The sequence below is a fragment of the Coenobita brevimanus genome, chromosome 14 (assembly GCF_032717465.1).
Source record: "Coenobita brevimanus isolate Jiangsu-jjx chromosome 14, ASM3271746v2, whole genome shotgun sequence".
Classification (NCBI taxonomy): Eukaryota; Metazoa; Arthropoda; class Malacostraca; order Decapoda; family Coenobitidae; genus Coenobita; species Coenobita brevimanus.
This window is the reverse complement of record NC_136967.1, coordinates 52,982,457-53,003,564: the sequence shown is the minus strand read 5'-3', so window position 1 is coordinate 53,003,564 and position 21,108 is coordinate 52,982,457. Positions and strand designations below refer to the sequence as shown.

Here is a 21,108-nt window from a genome sequence, read left to right as displayed (position 1 = left end):
TGCCCTCACAACCCACCACCGGCCCCGCCGCCGCCACATCTGGTCTGCATTACCTGAGCCTCCTAGGACCGCCACTCCCTGCTGGTGACTCATCGCGGCGTCTCTTCTCTCCGCCCAGCTGTCTCTCCACTACCGCCCCGCCCCGGCTCAGCTACGCCCAGCCACCTCTGCACATCGTACATCTCGACAATCCCGTCTCTACTGTGTAACTATAGTATCCCTTACCTTTCTATAGCGATTATCCTCGATTTTCTCTATAGATTGGATATTGTAAATATTCCATCTCATTTCCATTACCCCGTTTTCATCTTCACCTACGTTATTTATAATCCATCTCCTCCTTCGCCTTTTATTTAAACCATCCATCCCCGCACCTTCATTCATTTGCACACCTACTCGTGTATTCCATTCTCTCATTGTTATATTATTCATTTCCACCTACGTATCCATCTTCATCCTTTCATCTTCCATTGCTGCATTAAATGCCATACTTTCCACGTCAACCGCTTAACACCAGCCCTCTCGACCCGGAAACATCACCTGATCATACACCGTCTGCTGACTCTAACACAATCACTCATTTACGAAGTGGCAAAGAGTACCACCTCCCTGTACCTGAGACTCCCGTTTCACTTCCCGCAGAATCACTTACTACCCATCCTACACTTGTAAATCCAGATACCTCCTCCTCTACTCCTGCCTCTACACTCCCTTCTTCTTCCTCTACTCCTTTCAAACACCATTTAACTCCTGGTGTCAGGAGACACCATCTCACCTACCCGGGGGAGTATGTACCCCCTCCACAATATGTCTACCCCCCGATGTATATATGTCCCCCCCCCAATGCATACATGCCCCCACTAAACTTGCTGACCTAGCACGCTTTCCCAGGGCCCCAAGCCTGAACGAAGGCATTTTTGCATCAGCTCATAGCAGGCAGCCAAGACGGGCAGACTATTTTACTGTGAGCTCGTAATAAACTCCTTATCTAGCTGTTTGTACACGGAGTTTCTATCACCAAAGTATTGCAAGTTACAAAGGTCACGGATATTCAGGGGGCCATAACTGGAAACTGGCTGAAGACAGAGAGGTATTTACTATTATCAGCCTATAGGAAGTCGCATACTGGTTTTTAATAGGTGCCATGATCTTTGACCTTAAATGACCTTGCAAGGCCAGACTCAAGGTCACGGATATTCAGGGGTCTATAACTCGAAACTGGTAAAAGATTGAGATATTTACTATTATCAAGATATAAGAAGTCTCAAATGGGCTTTCAGTATTTAACAGCAATGAAATAACTACTGTTGGGAAGGGCTTGCTGTGCCTGGCACCACTTGCTTACTGTTTTTTTTTTTTTTCCATGTTTGTATCCAGGATTTTATTAATTAGGATGTGCTTTGGTCCTGTGTCAAAAGAATTACTTATGTCTATAGATTCTGGGATGGTTGTTAATGTTGTTTTATTTTTAATCCATCAAAGTTCAACTCATTTAATTTGGAAAGGCGGGTGGTGGTTGAGTGTTTAGGTCGGAATCCATGTTGAGAGTCGTGAGATATGTGTGCAGGGTGATATTCTTCAATAATAGCTTTTCCATGAATTTGAAATGTATGCAGTGATATTGGTCTATATGATGAGGGATTGTTTGTGGCTTTCCTGGTTTGAGTATGGTGATGATGATTGCTCTTTCCCTTATATCAGCGATATCGGCGACTTGTTTGCAACTCCAGAAGATGAAAACTTACAGCGTGGGCACTTATTGCTATGAGGCCATGATGTTTTAGTTGGATTTTTGAAGTTGGATCATGACCTTCTGTTTGGAGTCTTTGTGTTTTCGATGAGTTGCTGTAGCCTACATATTCTGATGTGAATGAAGCTGGAATTTGTTGCTTCCTTTGATTCTTATTCTTATTATTATTAATATTATTATTATTTTTCTTCTTCTTCTTCTTCTTCTTCTTATTATTATTATTATTATATGTGTGTGTGTGTGATGGAGCAGTTTTGAATATCTGTGTTTTTGTGGCTTATTGATGCACAGTATTTTTTATTTATTTATTTATTTTTTTAGTGTGTCTGCTTGTTTCTGCATGCTGCCATCCACTTTTCACAGCATCAGGCCAGTGAACGACACATCAAGAGTATTATCGCATGTATATTTCACCAGCTGCATTCTGGGTCTTCTCTGTCTATTGTATCCAAAATATCCACAGTCTGACGAAAAGAAATTGAAAATAACAAGGAACATGTAAAGACTGTGTTACAATCACAGCATTACTGGGAAGGCAGTCTATCATAAATACTTTATTAGCAATTGCCTCTGAAATGCAATGCTACATATTTATTAAATCATCTAATTTACTTTTCTATCTACGGAAGCCACATTGTTTGTCGTTTAACAAATTCTTTGAAACTGAAACAGAAAGAAGTCTATTATTATCCATTCATTCCATGACCTTACATAGACAAGAAGTCAATACAATTGGCATAATTGGAGTGAGATGCACAAAAAGACCAGCCTGTTTGGCAACTGGTGTGATGTGTGTAAAGTGCCATGAGTTTGGAAACTTTTGGGACGCCCAAAACTCATTGCGCTATGGTAACAACTTGCTCAGGTGGTCCTGCTTAAAATTCTGGATCATACCGTGCATGATGATTACCTCTGTAGAACTGGTGTCTTTACAGAATTTTAGGGCAATGAGAGATTCATTCATCATAATCTCTTGGTTGTACTGGGAATCTATGTTTTCTGTGGCAATGTCGAATATTTTTATCTCGGTTGAGCGTTTATTGTCTTGAAAATGGTGGACATAATAATGGCTGAGCTACTTACATGGTAACATTCACGTGTAGAGTGGTCACAGGAATGAATGAGCTATTATCATGTAATATTTCAATAGCAGACCAGTCTTTATTCAGTGGGGTATAACGATTCATTGTGGACCTTCTAACTGTTCTCTTTGTCTCAGCTATTGCTTGTTTGTAAATAATAAAATTTTTCTCAGTAATCTGACTTTTAAAAATACTGTACCTCCTACTGTGTTTCCTTAATGCTTGTTGTCAATCAGGCTTCCACCAGTGAGCTTTATGCTTCGCAAGATTTGGAAAAGTCTTAGGAATAGCAGCTTCGGACATGTGAAAAATGTAATCAGTTCCAGTTTGGACTTTCACATGCTTGATCTCACCATATATAGGTAAATCGGCGATCCTTTCAGAATCCCCCAGCCCCTGTATTAAAGTTAAGCTTTGGAAGTGGAAGGTCAAAGAAAAAAAAAACAGCCACCTGTGTAAGAAGGGCAAGTGGGTAAATGATCACTTTCCAAGGAGTCGGCATGAGGATGCCACTAGAAAGTTTAATGCATACCTAGGGAGCCCAGAGACAAATCAATGGGCGAAAAATTACCCGTATGGTCATCTACGGGATTTGCCCCACCGTCATTCAAAGACAGAGGATGGACCGTAGTAATAGGTCGACTATTTGCTTCTTAAGATCGTCAGTCCTCTACCCAACTGATACTGATGGACGTTAAAGTTTCTTAAAACGTACGTATTACCGGGAAATGTTCATGTAAGTCCACTTATAGCATCAATATCGATAGGGCAGTGGGGAAGGCATTAGAGAGAGCAAATAGCCAGATATGTGTTATTAAATTTTCCTATGTATGTGATGCGAAAGATGCGAATGAATGAGTTTGAGTGGATGAGTAAATTGGGAGTGTGTCGTCCTGTCTCGGCTACCTCCCTTTTCTTAGGAGAAACAGCCTAGGTATACAGATATAAATGTGACTGTTTTCAGAGTAGATTTTAAAACTCCTATTTGTGGGCATCATATGTTTTTGTGAATAGCAACATCGTGATCATCATATTTTCTATACAAGTGTAGTGCTTGATCTCCTGTAAACAGACAACATCTTGTCTGTGTAAGAATAACTGATGTCGATATATTGCGTAATTTATTTCCTTGACTCCTACAGTTCCCCTGTAACAGTGAATGGATGGCTGAAGATTTATGAGGGGGCATTGTGTTTAGTTTTTGAATGTCACCCACCCTCAGGCAAGCGACCACCAGGAGACCTATCCCTGTGCTTGCAAGCACATGACAAACTTCCATTACTTCATCAGTAAGGAGGCTTTCAGAATCCCCCAAGGAACAGCTACCTCTTATCTCCATCCTTGGAGCAGGAGGAGGTATGACATGAGGACGTAAAATGGGGAGAAGGAAGGTGAGACTGACTCAACAGACTTGTCAGGATCTTGTTTCAGCCTATCAGAAGTGGAAACAGCAACTTTGGAATAGGATGCAGCAGCATGGATCCCCATAAGAATGTTGGAGCGTACAAAGGAGTATACGTGAGAGTAGAGCGAGTGGGAAGAGTGTTGCGGATAATGTAAGTTTGTGTCTCTACAGTGCACATCGCAAGAGGGGAAAAATTGCCGTCACAAAAGAGACGCATGGTTTGGGGGTTGCGTGAAGCTTTCTCACGTCTTCCTTGCATCGTAAGAGGAAATGCCCTGAGCTGCCTTCACTGTGCAGACCGTCTTCTCTTCCATTCACTTGGGACAATTCTTCATGGAAGTGATGAAGCTCAAGTAACATTCACTCTCGGATATGCAGTTTTTATAGTCATGACGCACAGCCGCCTACTTGCCACGCACTTAGTTTGTAGTCGACAAGACTTGTCACTGTGGCAACAAAACTAGCGACTGGAACAGAGAAGTGGCCTGGGGATATAAGACTTTATGTTAATACTTTCATAACCAATTCTGACATGCATGGGAAGAGAAACCTTTCCAACTGTCAAGACTATCGTCGCAGTCTTTGTTCTCTTGTTCTTCTTGAACTAAATGATGAATCTGGCATTTGTGACATCTTCCTGTGAGCAAGTTCACGTATAATGTCATCCTCTTCCATAACTACGAGGTCCCTACAGGTGATAACACCTTTACAGGAATTCATGGAATGCGGGATCCTCGGCTGCACATCATAACTGTGAAACTTACTTAGTCTTAACAAATCCCTAACCTGGAAAGAAGTGACAGCCTTAATCAAGAGACCTCCACTTGCAAGATTGTTTTATTTTTCAACTTGCCCAGCACAATCATCAATTATTCTCTTGATAATGAAGGAATTGCGACTAGACGGGGAAGTAGACCCTACATGTCAAGGCACAAAGGACGCATTTTCTACACTAATATCATCTGGTTCCCGACTCTGTAGACAGGAACGACTCCTAAATGTGAGTCGTTCCTGGTCGCATTTAGGAGATCGTCAGAGCCACCTCCTTCCCTAAGGAATGGAGGGGCAGGATGGGAGACCGACTGAGTAATTACCTCCCCCTCTCGGGGGAAGCGAGAAAAAGATAAAAAGTGGGAAGAGACAAGATGGAATTGGTACAAAATTTAAGACTTAGATTACTCTCTCAAACCACTCCTGAGAGGCAGCATCTGTGTTATTCAAACATCAGAACGATTGGAAAGGAGGGGAGGGGAGGCAAGTGAGCAAAGTCAAAGTCAGTGCAAAAAGAAGACTTTATTATACCCTAACTAACCGGGATGGGAGGAAAATGAGAACTAATCCTAACGTCACCAGAATGGAGAAATAATAACAATAATGCTGGTGGGGCACCCTCAAAACATTGACGCCCATAGTCTTGAAACTGAGGGCAGGGGTTACCCTTCCCGCACCCCGCTCGAGGTGGAAGCTCACGCCTTCAACCTAAGTGGTAATCTTGAAAGCGGGAGTGCGCACCCCTTCGTGTGGGTAGGCGCGACAAAGAGTTGGTAACACTGATTATTTTTAAAATTCAAAATCTTAAAATAAAAACAATACATATGACAGTTTCTAAGATTCACACACAGTATAATCTATTAATGATTGTAAGTCTTACCTCTTCACTTATTAAAGACTGGCATTTGTTCTTAAGTACTCTGCAGAGGAGTATGCATACAGGATTTGGAGATCCTGTGCCGCAGGAAAAATTCGGTGTCAGACATAGCTTCAAAGAGGTTCATTCGGTCAGTAATAACCCTACGAATACGCCTTAGCTGATCATACCGATTTTGACTACATTTCTGCTCCAAATGCTTGTTTTTGCCATTCATCTCACCCAGAACCCCGAAATCCCACCCCCCAAGACACGGGGTAGGGGTGTTAATATGAAAACCAATCATAAACACCGAAAATAAAAGCCAAATTCGTTCAGATCACACCAAAATACACCAGAAAAATATATTAATCAAAACAAAATAGTGCGGACTTGTAAAAGCTCACCGAACGCAAACATGAGACTTGGTAATTCAAACCAATTGTCTGTTTAGGTAGTACTCAGCCATTCTTTACTGTAGGAATTATTTCACGTACTAATCAAACTAATTATGAAAGTATCATGCACCATATCTGATAAACAGCTTGGCAGAAATATTGAGAAATAAAATGGAAGTGGATATAGTATCTCATCTTTGTTTTCGTCTAGTCGTAAATTAACTATCCCCGGAGAAGTGGAAAGTCTTTTAAAATGATAAAAATATTAAACGCTTATTTTTTCTTTACACGATGTTTTAATCATTAAATTAAAATTCCTATCACACACACCATAGGGTCCTTCAAATTCTACATAGTTTTCTTTGCACAAGGCTGCTATAATATGGCGAAGTGGCATGCGAAGGGGTGCTACGAGACCCCTCGCGGATTCCAGTACTATGCTGTGGTAATCCTCTCCCGTTCACTAGGGAACGCTCTCCCTTTCGTGCTTTAAGACTACCAAGAGATGCGGATAGGGCAAGGTGAACGCTTTCCCACAATTTAAGACTACGGCCTTAAAGAAGAGAGCCATTGAGCACATGTCCACATTATCCACGCCCACGCATGAAAGTCTCCACACAAGGTGTTGTTGTTGTTACTTTTAATTCTCCACCAAAGGCCGAGGGACAAAGTTCATTAAGCCAATTTATTTATTTACTTATTTTATTTTTCTTTCATTACTTTTCTATGTTAAATCACCAGTTAATTTACGTATACATAAATTTTAATACATTTAAACATGAGCTGAGTAAACATACAAAATAATATACTAGCTACAATGATACATACAAGAAACAAAACAAAAAAAGGTGGTGGTTGAGTGGACGCAGTGGTGGTCTGCTGTCCCAGTGGATGCGAGTTCGAATCTTGGCTGCGGTAGAGAATAGTGTAAGGATGGAATGTTGTTAAAGCAGTCTTTATTGATCTACCATAAGACAGCCGATGTGCCGTAAAAGCACATCTGCTGATACCAGTAGGCCTATACCAGCCCTTTGTGAGACAGCCCTAGCATAATATTCAACATAAATTGTGGGTGATAGAGCCAAAATAATGATATGCGGAGGTGTATAATACGCAGGAGGACTGCTCTGCCTCAGCGAACTCGCTGTTATGCCTATACTCAGAGTCGGATACATAAAATAATATATATCCAAACACACACACACACACACACACACACACACACACACACACACACACACACACACACAGACACACACACACACAGACACACACACACACACACACACACACACACACACACACACACACACACACAGTCTACAATCAGTCCCTACATTTATGTTCCACAGTTAGTCGGCACAAACAGACCCACAATCATCAGGAACAATCAGCCCCCGCAGTCAGCTGCAATCTGCCATTTGGTCACCCCTTGTAATTGTCCCCAACATTCCACCCTCACAGCTGGCTCCCATAATTATCTGCTACAAACAACCCTCACAACTATCCCCAAAATCAACACCCAAATCAGTCCCTACAATCAACATCATAACCTCGCACAATCATCTCGCATCATTAGCCCCACAAGAGCCCTTCACAACCAGTACCCATAATCATCTCTCACATCATCCCTTACAATCAGTCCCCACAATCAACCAAGACAATAAGCCCCTACAGTCAGGTCTCACAACCAGCCCTAGTACTTCCAGTCACACGCTCCGGTTCAGCCAAGCACTTACCAACCCACCTCCACAAACCTAAGAAGAGGAGTCGCAAATTACCAAACTATTTAATGACTGTGTCAGGGAAAAGACATATGAGCCTCTGCTGGTGCTTTTTGCATTCCTTCTGTGTAGAAATTTTCAAGCTCTCTTTCGTTGCACGGTACTTTTAAGCTCTTACGGCAAGTGTTATTAACTACTTCACTAGGAGGACCCAGGCACCGTTATTTTTTTCGCGTTAATGTGGACGTAGGTCAAGTACAGATCTATTAACTTGTTCTTTATTCAGGAACTTTCCTAGTCAGCATGATAGCAGCTAAAAGTACATATTGATGTACCTGGATTCAAGAGGTGAGTACCTTCAGCAACAGAACATTATAACAAGGTGCAAAGGGTAGGTTAATAAGTTTGATGGAAGGACCTGTGGAAGGGCAATGAAAATGTTAATGAATTAGATAAGTCAATGTAGGCTATGAATAAATTAGACATGGAATTTGAGCACGGAAATAAACAAAATAAGGATTTGAACTTTGCAAGACATACCTATCAACCAGCCGTTTCACCAGTTCATTACGTGGAAGTCATTTTTATTCTATTCATGCGTGATGGCGATGAGGTAAGTTAAGTTCTGAAACTTTCCTATCACCTGAATAAATCGTCTGAAGAAAGCAGGAATAAAGCATTAAAACGCATCACTGAAATGAAGTGCTTAATGTAGAATGATTATTTCATTATCACAATGCCTTCTAGATTCAAGCAAGGGGGCTTGATTTTACAGAAAATTACGTAACACGTCTACCTACAATTCTCCCATGACAGCCTTCGTAATGTAAGTGGTACATGTTGGACTTCTGTTCCAAAACATGCGGCATCGATCTCAAACAGGGAAAAGTAACGGTTGGGGGACTCGTATTTCATTAGCCTTTTCTTTACCAGGTTTTTCTTTAATTCTTTGTACCTCCAGACTGTCTCTTTTAACTAAGAGAAAATCATGCATTCAAGGGGTTAATGAAGTTATTATCTAGTTTCTCCAGACAAAACAATGTCAGCTAAGCTGAACAAACTCATATGTCTGCTGCAAGAAAAATATAAACACGAAGAGGTAGTATGAATACAGTGTGGAGCCGTAGTATTGTCTCACTCCGCACTGGACTGCAACAAGACATTACAACAACAATATGGTGCTGATAACAAGTGTTATGGAAACAGTGCAAATCCCAAGGACTATGTTGCTCTGCCAGTGAGCAACAGGAAAATAGCTGCTTTAAGACGAAGTATCCGCCAAGCTCAAGGTGGCAGAATTATTGTACCAAACACTATCACCAACACACTTCCATCACTACAGGCATCACAGGTGTACCACCATCATACTTACACCCAAATCGACAGTAGCAGGAGAGTAAGGGAAAATTTATGTCTGATATTTCACCTTTTCGTCTTGTTACATTCCTAAAGTGATTGAGGCTTAGTATGTTTCTCTGCCCATACATGTTCACCTGCTTATGATGTGTCAGGGATATAAGTGACGGGCACACCTTACTGTAATTGTGAAGCAGACGCAGTGAAACAGTACAAAAGCCTTTGTCTCTGTATCACCTCACTTACACTGTGTCGACCTGTGATAACAAGACGATTACCACAACACGGCCACCACCATCCCCATCAGTCAAAACCTGTCACCAACACAATCACAGTTGTACTCAGTCACAAACACCACCAGCAACAGGCAGCCGCATCCACCACCAGCTCTGCCATATCACTAGGCTAGCATCACAAGGCGACCATTACAAAGTCATTACCTCACAGCTACCCAAACTACTGTTACCACCACCATCCTCATCCCACAGGTGCCACTTCCACCAACTTTATCATCATGAGCATTACTGTACTATGACCATTATCACTACAAACACCATCTAATAACCTACCATCAGTAATACCCGAATTATGGCTATCATTTCCATTGCAGCTATCCACCTCACTACCACAAAAAAAATCATCATTATCATCAGACAGCAAAACTGTCACCGCTACCACCACGACAGCTACAGAACTACACAGCCACCCTTGCCTATATACACACCACCACACATCTTTTACTATATAACCACCACTTCTTACAGCCAACACAATAACTACAAAACGCCACCACACATCAGGTACCATTTCCACTGTAACCACCCGTTCACCACCACAACTCATTTCCCTCCTCCCCTCCCTTACCATGTTCCATCCCACTAGTACAACAACAAGACCACCATCACCACAGACAAATCACCACCACTGCCACACAAGACAGCTACAAATTAACCAACACCATCACATAGCCCTCGTTACTACTACGACATATCCATCACCAACATCACTCCTACTACACCAGTCCACCAAAAAGCACCCTTCCCTCCATTCCCTTTAACCACCACCTCCAAGTCGGCACAGATTTAGGTAGATGCGTGGAGGGCGTGCGTCCACCACCCACCCCTATTTTGGGCAGATCAGTGATTGCTTATAATGAAATAACAATGTTATTAACCAAAATGTTTGTAAATATCTTACATTGATGTCTTCATTGAAATTTCCAACTCAAGAGAAGGGGATGGTGATGGAATAAATTCGTAATAAATCAATAAATCAGAATGAAATAAAACTTATGGTCATCCCTCTAGGAATCTGCCATCCCTTTCCCCGGGTTTCCGGCGATAGATCAGGCCCCGCATCATAACTCCACAGCCAGCAGCACCACTACTGCCATCAACACAAATACAGTACAAACATCACTACGGTACCGTTACAAGCAACTGCCACTCGACTTCGGTAACTACCAGCACTGCCACAACCCCTAGCACCCCAAACACCACCCCGTGACAAACTCCATCACCACCGTGGCTACCACAGCCATTACCACATCTCTCACGACCACAAAGTAGCCTACCTCTGTGCTTTCTCCATCGTTACCATAAACCATATAACTATTAGAACAATTACCACGTCCCTTACCACCACACAATCACACCTCTTTCCCCTCGCCCCATTCCCCTTTCCTTCCTCTAACGCACACCACCTCTACCGTCGGGTAGGACAGCTTCCTGTGGCAGTTAGTAATTACCGTAATTAGAGCGGCTTTCATCAGGCGGTGTGGCAGGATCCATGGAGGTTAATTGGCCTTTATTTGACCTTGGGATATTCCTTGTTCATTCATCAGGCTGAGGGATAATGAACCCAGAAATTCGAACCTGTGGGCTAATGAACTCAGAGAATCAAGTTTTAAGCTACTTTACTCAGGGATGTGAACCTGTGAACTGAGCTAATTACGCATCATCCGATAACGGCTGGCCGCAGGAATAGGCCACACTTTCCTCTCCCTAATTATTGCAAATCAAAGGGGCATTTTCTGGCACCTGCTAAAGTGGTTTAATGCGCAGATGAAGACGAGCAAGAAGGGGACGAGATGTAATAACCTGGGTGTTTTAAGGATTTGTTTTGGCTTGGCTGTAATGTTGTCTGGTTCGAATTTGCTTTGCATAAAGAGGATTATTATGCACTGGATCTACTTGATGATAATATCATAGTTAAGTATAAGTACATCCCAATTACGTTGACTGCGAAGGAAGAGGACGAGGTGAAATGCCGCATGGTATTTAGATGGTTCGTTTAGTCTTAGCTAATTGTATATGGATTGAATATTAATTATAAGAAAATAATATATATAAACGGGGGAACTGGTACAAAGGTGGCCTGCAGTCCTAGTAGGCCCAGGTTCGAGTCACCGCTGTGGCAGGGAACAGGTTATGGACTGAAATTCGTAAAGCAGACTTTATTGATCTACCAGAACACCCGCTATGTTGTAAAAATACCCACGCTAATACCAGTACGCCAGTACTGTATGAGACAGACAGACGCATATATGTATGTATGAATGAACACACACACACACACACACACACACACACACACACACACACACACACACACACACACACTATATATATATATATATATATATATATATATATATATATATATATAGATAGATAGATAGATAGATATATAGATAGATAGATAGATAGATAGATAGATATAGATATAGATAGATAGATAGATAGATAGATATGGATATAGATATAGATATATAAATTTATATATAGGTAAAAAGTCTTTGTTACAGGGCAGGGTCAACTTTGACACTTAACCAAATTGAACCAAACATGGTGAATGGGTTAAGCTCCAGGAAATCATGAAGTATTTCGAATTTGAAGGATATTGGGTCAAATGTCAAGACCATGGGAGAGGGACAGGAGTTTGGCCTAAGACCTGTTGTATGGTGCAGGTGCTGCATTCTGTTCGTTCTTGTTATTTAATAGGCTTAACATTTACGTTGCCAACGGCCATGCCACGTTGAGTACACCGCTTCCCGTCCGATCAGCGAAGTTAAGCAACGTTGGGTCTGGTTAGTACTTGGATGGGTGACCGCCTGGGAACACCAGATGCTGTTGGCATCCCTACGTGTCAAGTGGGGTTGGTGGAGGATTAGTGCACCTCCCTGTAAAACAATTAACTCTAAGCCCTTGACCACCCCGTTTGGGATACATGGCGTCTGGCAATGGATGGATGGAACTTTTACATTGATATGGATGCAGTTTGCCGTTTTTTTTCTTTTTTATGCCAGCAGCAGATGTTCCAGTGACGCAGAGAAATCTTAATAGTTGCAGGGCAATGTGACATGAACTGATTATCTTTTTATTTGTATCTCTACACAGCTAAAAAATAATTACATCAGGATAATATTCTCAGCAAATAAGTTATTTTCAAATTCCAGTTCAGTTCCTTGCGGCATTATAGGTCTCCTAGTTCTTTGTCATCTCTCATGCAACTCTTGTGTGTCACGCCCAGAATTATAGAGGTAACATGTTTTTTCAGTACGATAAGTGATATGGGCAGGCGAAATCATTCAGATTAGGAGAGAGTTAACAAATGGGGTGGTTGGATATACTCGTCAGTGATCCCGTAACAATCATGGTCTCTCCTGTCTGAATATAATAATCTGATGGTATCTGGAACAAAAATTTAATCCTCGACTCTGTGATTGTAACATTATAGGTCTGCCAGCTATCTTTGGTCGGTTGACGTTAACCCGACGGAACTGAGACACTGCGTCAACTTGAATCTAAAGAAGTGGTTACATGGAATTTGATGACCCTTAGGTATGATGTAGGGATAAGACTACTTAGATAGTAGTCAAACTGAACTTTAATGTGACTAAACTTGGCCATCAACTGACCTGAAAGAAATTAGGAATCTTCGTCAGGATATAGCAAACGTCTTAATACCACCTGCCATGAAGCCATTGGAAGTGAGTCAGGTGCAAGAAGATAGGTTTCAAATACAAGGTCCTAGTTTGGGTTCCGTTAAACCCGAACGACGTTCTGGATGAATTAAATTATTATAGTGTGCTAAGGGGACCACCGTTCACTTCTCTTAACCATTCTCTCTCTCTTTCTCTCAGTCATGCATTTAGCAGCTCATCTCATATAACTCGAATGACGAGTAGAATGAAAACTACGATAGTACAAAATTATTCCTCTTACAACTTAACTGGTATGGATACTTTTTTTTTTTTGGGGGGGGGAGGGGGACTTAGTTCAAGACCTTTCATGAACGTATCCCGAGATTTTCGCCAACTGATAAACTTTTTTTACTCTGAAATTAAATGGGTAATGTTGTTACCTTCAGACTTTATCAATATGTTGCAGCAATATTTACAGTAATAACAAAGGTGTCTCCCTCGCTCCCATGCAATATATAACTTTCTAAATTATGACGTCTTCATATTTATAGCCATTGTACCATCAGAGGATGTGATTCAGTTTACGACAGACCTCGAGTAATGAATAGGTTAACGGAGGCTATATATAAATCTTATAGTTTGGAGAGTCTCCCTTAAGGCAACAATAGTAGTCGGAAGGTAGCAAGGCTAAAAACAAAGTGACCACAAGTGCCCATGCAAACCTTCAGTTTCTCGGAGAGGTCTGAACCCTTATAGCCAATCGACGCATTTTTTTTATTATTCCTGCCAACTCAAGACAGTTTCATTCACTTAAGAATAAACATTCCGAAGTAGAGGGGTTAGATACAGCATAGCCTTCATTAACTTCGACTGTATTAGGGAAAACAGTTCATAAACAGAATAAAATAGTCAGGCAGTAGCTAGAGCATAATGAAAATGAAGTACCCACGCTGGAGGATTCAACTTGTTCCAACAACAACAACATCAGCAACATAATACTGTTAATATCGATACTGCTCTATCTATTTATCTAGAGCCTTGGCTGTTTGACAATGAGTTGTTTTACCGGGAGGGGCACTAACCCTCAGCCAACCCACTTGTTGACACGTAGGGAACATTTATGAGTTGATTATATGGTTACCACCCAACGACGTAAATGGTTTCCAGGTTTACAGGAAACCATTTGGCTTATCACTCAAATAAAGCCACCTGAAAAGGAATGAGTAATAAAAAGTGACAGGAAAGATGGACGAAACGGGAAGAGAGGGTGGCAGACACAAAAAAAAGAACAATAAAGGTGAATTAAGAAATAGGCAGTACCCCTTCATGTGAATGGATGATGGTCGCCGCTGTGGCGTATATTACACCATAAAGTATTGTACTTCGCATTTCACCTACACAAGTGGTTTCCTTCCCTCGTGGCTTTTCCGCACCTTGTTCTCGTACTTAGCATCGCTACTAGTGCCGCTGCCAGTAGTATTCAATTTCTCATCCCTTCTCATTTGTATTATGGTCCGTCTATTTTATGAAGAGCGTTTGGGCGTTGTCTCTCTTGGGGAGTCCCCGCCCCACAGTGTTGTCATACTTTGTACTGGGCAACTTAATCGGATTAGAAACAGGGTGCTAATGACAACTCTCCCTCCCAGCACACCACTCTCTCCTCTCTCTCTCTCTCTCTCTCTCTGCATATAGAAACTGCATTTTTTATAGATTTATTTCTATAAAAAGTCCATACACTTTTATGAATTTTTAGAATTTGAGGAAAAGCCTCCTGACTGACTGTCTGTCTGTCTGATTGCGCTCTTATTCATTCCCTTTCTCGATGACCTTTTCCCCTACTCTCTGTTTCTGTCTGTCTGTCTGTCTGTCTGTCTGTCTCTCTCTAACATTATTTTTTATTATGACTGTGATTTTCTCCTTAAAGAGTGATGTTTATTTGTGGTTTATAACAGCTTTTGAGGGATCAATTATAAGTCCTTTGTTTGCCTTCTCTTCTAAAAAATACTTATTTACATTATGAATAAGTTCTTTTTCTCTACTGTGGAGCACACGAGAACGAGTAGCGGGAGTAAGAGCATCCATCTCAGGTGGCGGCCAGAGTGGAAATGACCTGGATGAACATGGTCAGTCTACTCTTAAAAGCGTGGCAACGTTGGAAAGCAACGTTGCCAAGTGTTGTGGTATTTATAAAAAGTAATTGTTATTAAAAAAAAAAAAGAGGCATTTATAACACTATATAGCCTTATTAAAGAATTACATATATATATATATATATATATATATATATATATACTGTAAATAAACTTCATTTAATATATATATATATATATATATATATATATACTGTAAATAAACTTCATTTAGAAGTAGTAAATAGCTGACATGAGACAAGAGGTGTACACGTTTGGCAGAGGTGGCCTAGGATATTCCCAAGAGGGACAACGCCCAAACGCTCTTCATAAAATAGACGGACCATAGTGCCGCTACCAATAATATTCGATTTCTCATCCCTCCTCATCTGTACTAGTGCCTCTTCCAATAATATTCAATTTCTCTTCCCTCCTCACCTGTACAAGTGCTGCTACCAATAATATTCAATTTCTCTTCCCTCCTCACCTGTAGTTATGCCTAAACCAATCAAATTTGCCTATTCAGGCGACTTGCTCCGCCTACCTCATTAAGGGCTTAAAACCGAGCGGGCGGTCGCCCTCCTTTTCTCTCTCAACTTCACCCGGCTGACTACCTGCCTTGCTGCCCGCCTATTCTGGTGAATCTGGCCACGTGGTACGACTTTACATACACAATACACGTAAACATATCAGCTCAGCACTCCCGCTCCGCACTAAATTCATTATCATATTTTAGTCTGTAACTATTTATCCGTTTAACCCGCGGCGTCCCGTCGACGTACTTCCACGTCCTCACGTTATGTCACAGCTAATCCCGTCGACGTACTTCAACGTCCTGCAATTGCAAGGTTCATAATTTCCACAATTTTCAAAATTCGCGCGAGATTTTCGATTCGCCCACGTACCCAAGCCTCCCCTACCTGCCGCCAGGCGGGCAGCATCCTAGACCCTGCGTGACCCGCGCTCGCCCTTGTCTCGGTCACTCACCTGCTAGCAGTGATCCAGGTCAGACATGGCGCGGAAAGGTCTCTCAGACGAGGAAATAGCATCTGCCCTGGAAGCCTTCACTGGAGATAGTGATTCTCCACTCGACGATGATGTGGTAGATCGCGATTACGTCCAGCCAGAGGAAGAAATAAGTAGCAGTGATGAGGAGGTCCCTTCGCCCCGAAAAACGCGGTATGTGACATACCATAAGGCAAGGGAAGGCCAGCCTGCTCCTCAACCACGTGCACAGCTATCTCTCCATCCCGAATCTGATGAGGACGAGGATGAGGATGATGAGGATGACGGAGGCTTAGGACGTGATATCGCCGCGTGGTTGGGAAAAGAGAAAATATCACCATGAGGATCAGAAGGTGGGGCGAGACGACATATAAAGTATGGTGAAAGTACTTTGTCTGGGGAAGTGGCCAGTGGTGTGGTGGGATTGCTGGGGGAAAGGGAAAGTGTTGTGGCGGCAGCACGGGTTGAAAGTGAGAGTGGAGTGGGGGTAGTGCGGGGTGAAGGGGCAAGTGGTGTGAGGGAGGCAGCACGAGCACGTGGTGCACGTAGGCCTAGGGGAGAGGAGGTGGAGTCACTCCCCAGCACTTCTTTCGCCCCTGAATATTCCCAAACTTCCTCCCCACAGCCCCAGGATGTGGGGAAAGGAAAGAAAGGGAAGGGAAAGGGTAAAGGAAAAGGGAGAGGGAAGAGAAGTGCGAGTGATGAGAGGCGCCGCTCTCCACCTCCCCAACTTCCCCCACCACCCTCACCTCCCCACCCTGACGAAGGGGACTATGGGGACGTGGCTGGAGACGGTGGTGTCACGTGGAACTGGGAAGATGGGAGTAATTTTACTCCCATCATTCACCCTTTCACTGAGGAGTGGCGGTCAGGTTGCACGGCTCCAGGTGTAAATGCAGGTTCATCAAGGGTGGATTTTTTCAACTTGTTCTTTGGTGAGGCGTTTGTGGGGCGCATAGTTGAACAAACTAATATTTTTTCACAATCACAGCGCCGTGAAAGTGAACGTTTGGGAACCACAGCAGGCATTCCTAACAGTATGACTATCCCGTGACAATTTCAGAGATGTTCCTATTTTTGGCCCTGGTTATCTTGATGGGTGTGGTAAGGAAAAAACAAATTCCTGCCTACTGGACAACTGACCCAATCATCCTCACACCTTTCTTTGGAAAGGTGATGAGTCGTAACCGATTTCAGTATATTCTCGGCCGCCTCCACTTTTTTGATGCAGAAGATCCAGCCAATGCAAATAACACCGATAAAATGAGGAGAATTAGGGATCATTACGGCAAATGTTCCGCTCCTCATTTTATCCCTACAGAGACCTCGTCATAGACGAGAGTCTTGTGTTGTGGAGAGGCAATATTTCCTTTAGGCAGTACATACCCAGCAAGAGACACTGTTTCGGGTTCAAGATCTTTGTTATGTGTGACTGTAAGACTGGTTATGTGCAAGACACAGTCTTGTACACGGGCGCATAGACAGATATAACAGAAGATCGGAGTAGAGGACTCTCTGGGGCCGTGGTGAAGACAATGATAGAAGAGTACCTTCATCGTGGTCATGTGTTGTACCTGGACAACTGGTACACTAGCCCTCTTCTCGCCAGGTTCCTCCGCCAACACGACACCGGAGTCTGTGGTACAGTCAAGAGAAACCGTCGCCATATGGTCAAGATAGGGAGGAAACTTGACAAGAACGAGGTGGTTTTCTTCCAGGCCAATAACATCCTTGCAACCCTGTGGAACCACAACAGGGAAGTTTGCCTCCTATCAACTGTTCACAGCCCCCTGATGCACCGCACAGACTCCGTGGATCACCGTAGCGAGAGGAGGCGCAACGTATGGAAACCAGAGTCTGTACTTGCCTATAATCTGAACATGAGGCAAGTTGATCAGTCAGACTCGATGATTTCAAGTGTTGACTGTGCCAGGACCACGATGAAGTGGTACAAGAAACCCTTTTTCCACTTGCTCGACATCACGGTCCTGAACGCCCACTACCTGCACGCAATGACCACCGGAGTATCCGAGACCTTTGAGGGGTTTATGAGGGAGCTGGCACATAAAATAATCGCCAAGCATGCCCAGGACAGACCCACACACCGCACCCGCACCCCCATGGCTGCTCAGACTCCCCTACGTCTTGCAGGACGCCACTATCCCAGCGCAATCCCTTCCGAACCAAACCGTCGTAAACCCCAGCGTCGCTGCCATGTATGTAAGCACTCGACAGTCAGACCATCCACTCAGAGAAAAGACACAAGATAACGAGTGTGTCGAGTGCAATGTTGCGTTGTGCCTTCAGCCTTGTTTCAAGGAGTATCATAATTTCCTACACTACTGAAACTGTGTGGGAAGGCGAAATGACGCTCATTATAATGGTAAGGCCAGTCAGTAGGTGCTAAGTCAAATATAAAGTTGAAACGGGTGTTATTTTTTCAGAAAAGTAATGTATAAGTTGAGAATTAGTGTAAGTTGAAATAATTGATATCAAAACTACACCCACTGTGTAAATCTGGTCAGTAAACATGTGATAGCAAGGAAATAAAGTGGAAACGGGTGTAATGTTAGCATGAATAAAACATATAAGTTGAACAATAGTGTAAGTTGTAATAATTGATGTCACGAGTACACCCACATTCTGGTCAGTAAGTATGTGATAGGAATTATATACAGTGGAATTTGTTGTAATGTAAGTAGTAAGGTATTTTATAAGTTGAATACTAGTGTAAGATGAAACAAATGATATCGCGATAACACTCCCTGTGTAAGTACGCGCAAATATGACGCTCAGTTCCATCGTAAGTTCTGAAATTGTGATATCAATTATATCAAGTGTAAACATGTGCAATGTTAGTGGAGAATTATTATATAAGTACAAAAATAGGTTGTAAGTTGAAATAGTTGTCATAGCGACTTCACCGTGTGTGTTATTATGCGCTATTATTACACTATATATTTACGTAAGGCCTGAAATAATCTCAAAACAGTTCTATAAAGTTGAAGAGTGTATAATAATATTAGAAAAGTATTATGGAAGTATAAAAAACACAATACGAGTTGAAACAACAGTCACAACGAGTTCACTCACTACGTAAATAAGCGCTAACATTACGCTAAATGTTATCAAAAGGCCTGTGAATACGTAAAAACAGTTCAATAAAATGTAAAATGGTATAATGTTATTGTAGAAGTATTATGTAAGTAAAAAAAATTATATGTATCATGATTTTAGAATGTTAGCGATTCATCGTGACCAAGCTGCCCGATTTTGCTCATTTCGCACGATGGTACAATGCTTATTTCTGCTCTATTTTTGTATAAAATCCAATATACTCTTTTATCACATGTTTTTATGTTTGCAATAAATACATATCTACTGTACTTACTTTCATTGGTTTCCCAGACTTATAATACCATAGAAAACGTTAGAGGCTCAGACCGCCTACGGAGAACACGGGGCCAGGTGGGACCAAGGCATACCTGGTTAGGGTAATTAGGGACCCCGGGGACCAATTTCTTTGCCACTGACCATTGTTTCTGACCAAAAGCGAAAGTTTAAGCAAAAAAAAAAAAAGGTCGAAAAATGGTCGGGATTGGGGGGTACCAGTGGTCAAAAAGTGGTCGGGACGGGGAGGGTTAATTGATCTACATATGCTGTAAATGTAATTGCCTTGTACAACTTTGAAGTCATGCAGTATCTGTATGGTTCCAAGTCAATAATCACTGCCCTGTCTATTTCTTCCCAGCACATTTGTGTTTATCTATGCTTACAATTTGCTTTGGTGTAGCCCCTAGTAAAATATCCCCATAGCTAAAACGCTACAATGGTGACTTCCAGGAGTGTTTTAAGAACTTGGATACCTTAACACATATCCGTCTACCCCTTCCTACATTCACTTATGATATTAACACGTGGTTTACACAAGTTGATGTTGCGTGGCCTTAAGATACCAGTGATGATGACAAATTCAGAGCAATTGTCTCGCCTCTCCCAACTCAAGTAGCTGCCCTTGTGCAGGACGTACTCCTGACACCACCTACAGAACACAAATACAAAACCCTGAAGGAGAGTCTGCTGTGGGCCCTGGGCAAATCAAAGCAAGCACTGTTAATAGAGCTAGATGCAATTCACTCCCAACAGCAGTGCCCCTTGGCCCTCCTTACCCACATTCAAGCCACTCTCATGGCAGCTGGGGCCACCTTATCAGATGACCTTCTCCGACACTGACTCCTCCAGCTCATGCTACCAGACTTCCGACTCCACGCAGCAGCCCTGGGCCCTGGCACGTCCCTTTCTGAGTTCATCGAGAGGGCGGACACTCTTTACGAAACTCAACAGCATTACGCTAACCATCCAGTAAGTGCACACACCTCTTTTCCCCCTGTCATAGCCCCCATTGCTATCCCTAGTGAAACAATGGTGTCAGTGAACAGTGTTGCAAACAAAAATGGTTCCATGTCAGAGCTGTGTCCCTTATTAGCAAATTAAACAAATAGAATAGACAAGCTGGAAAGTAAAATAAAAGGCTTCATCACTCAGTCCCCCAGTGTTGCAAATCATTCACCAGCCCCTCAGTGTTCCAACAGTGCTCCCCCAGTGAACCGTGGTCATAATGCTAATCCCCAAACAGCAAGGGACGATTTCATGTTGTCTACCTATCACAAGCGCTTTGGTATGGAAGCCAGACGATGTGCACCACCC

General features: G+C 42.5%; 1 non-coding gene across 1 annotated transcript; it reads left to right on the top strand.

Moving 5' to 3' along the window:
* The first annotated feature begins 12,360 nt into the window (after window positions 1–12,360).
* On the top strand, window positions 12,361–12,479 carry LOC145390487 (5S ribosomal RNA). Its single transcript, XR_013895645.1, has one exon. It is a non-coding gene; the product is annotated as a 5S ribosomal RNA (ribosomal RNA).
* Window positions 12,480–21,108: the final 8,629 nt, after the last annotated feature.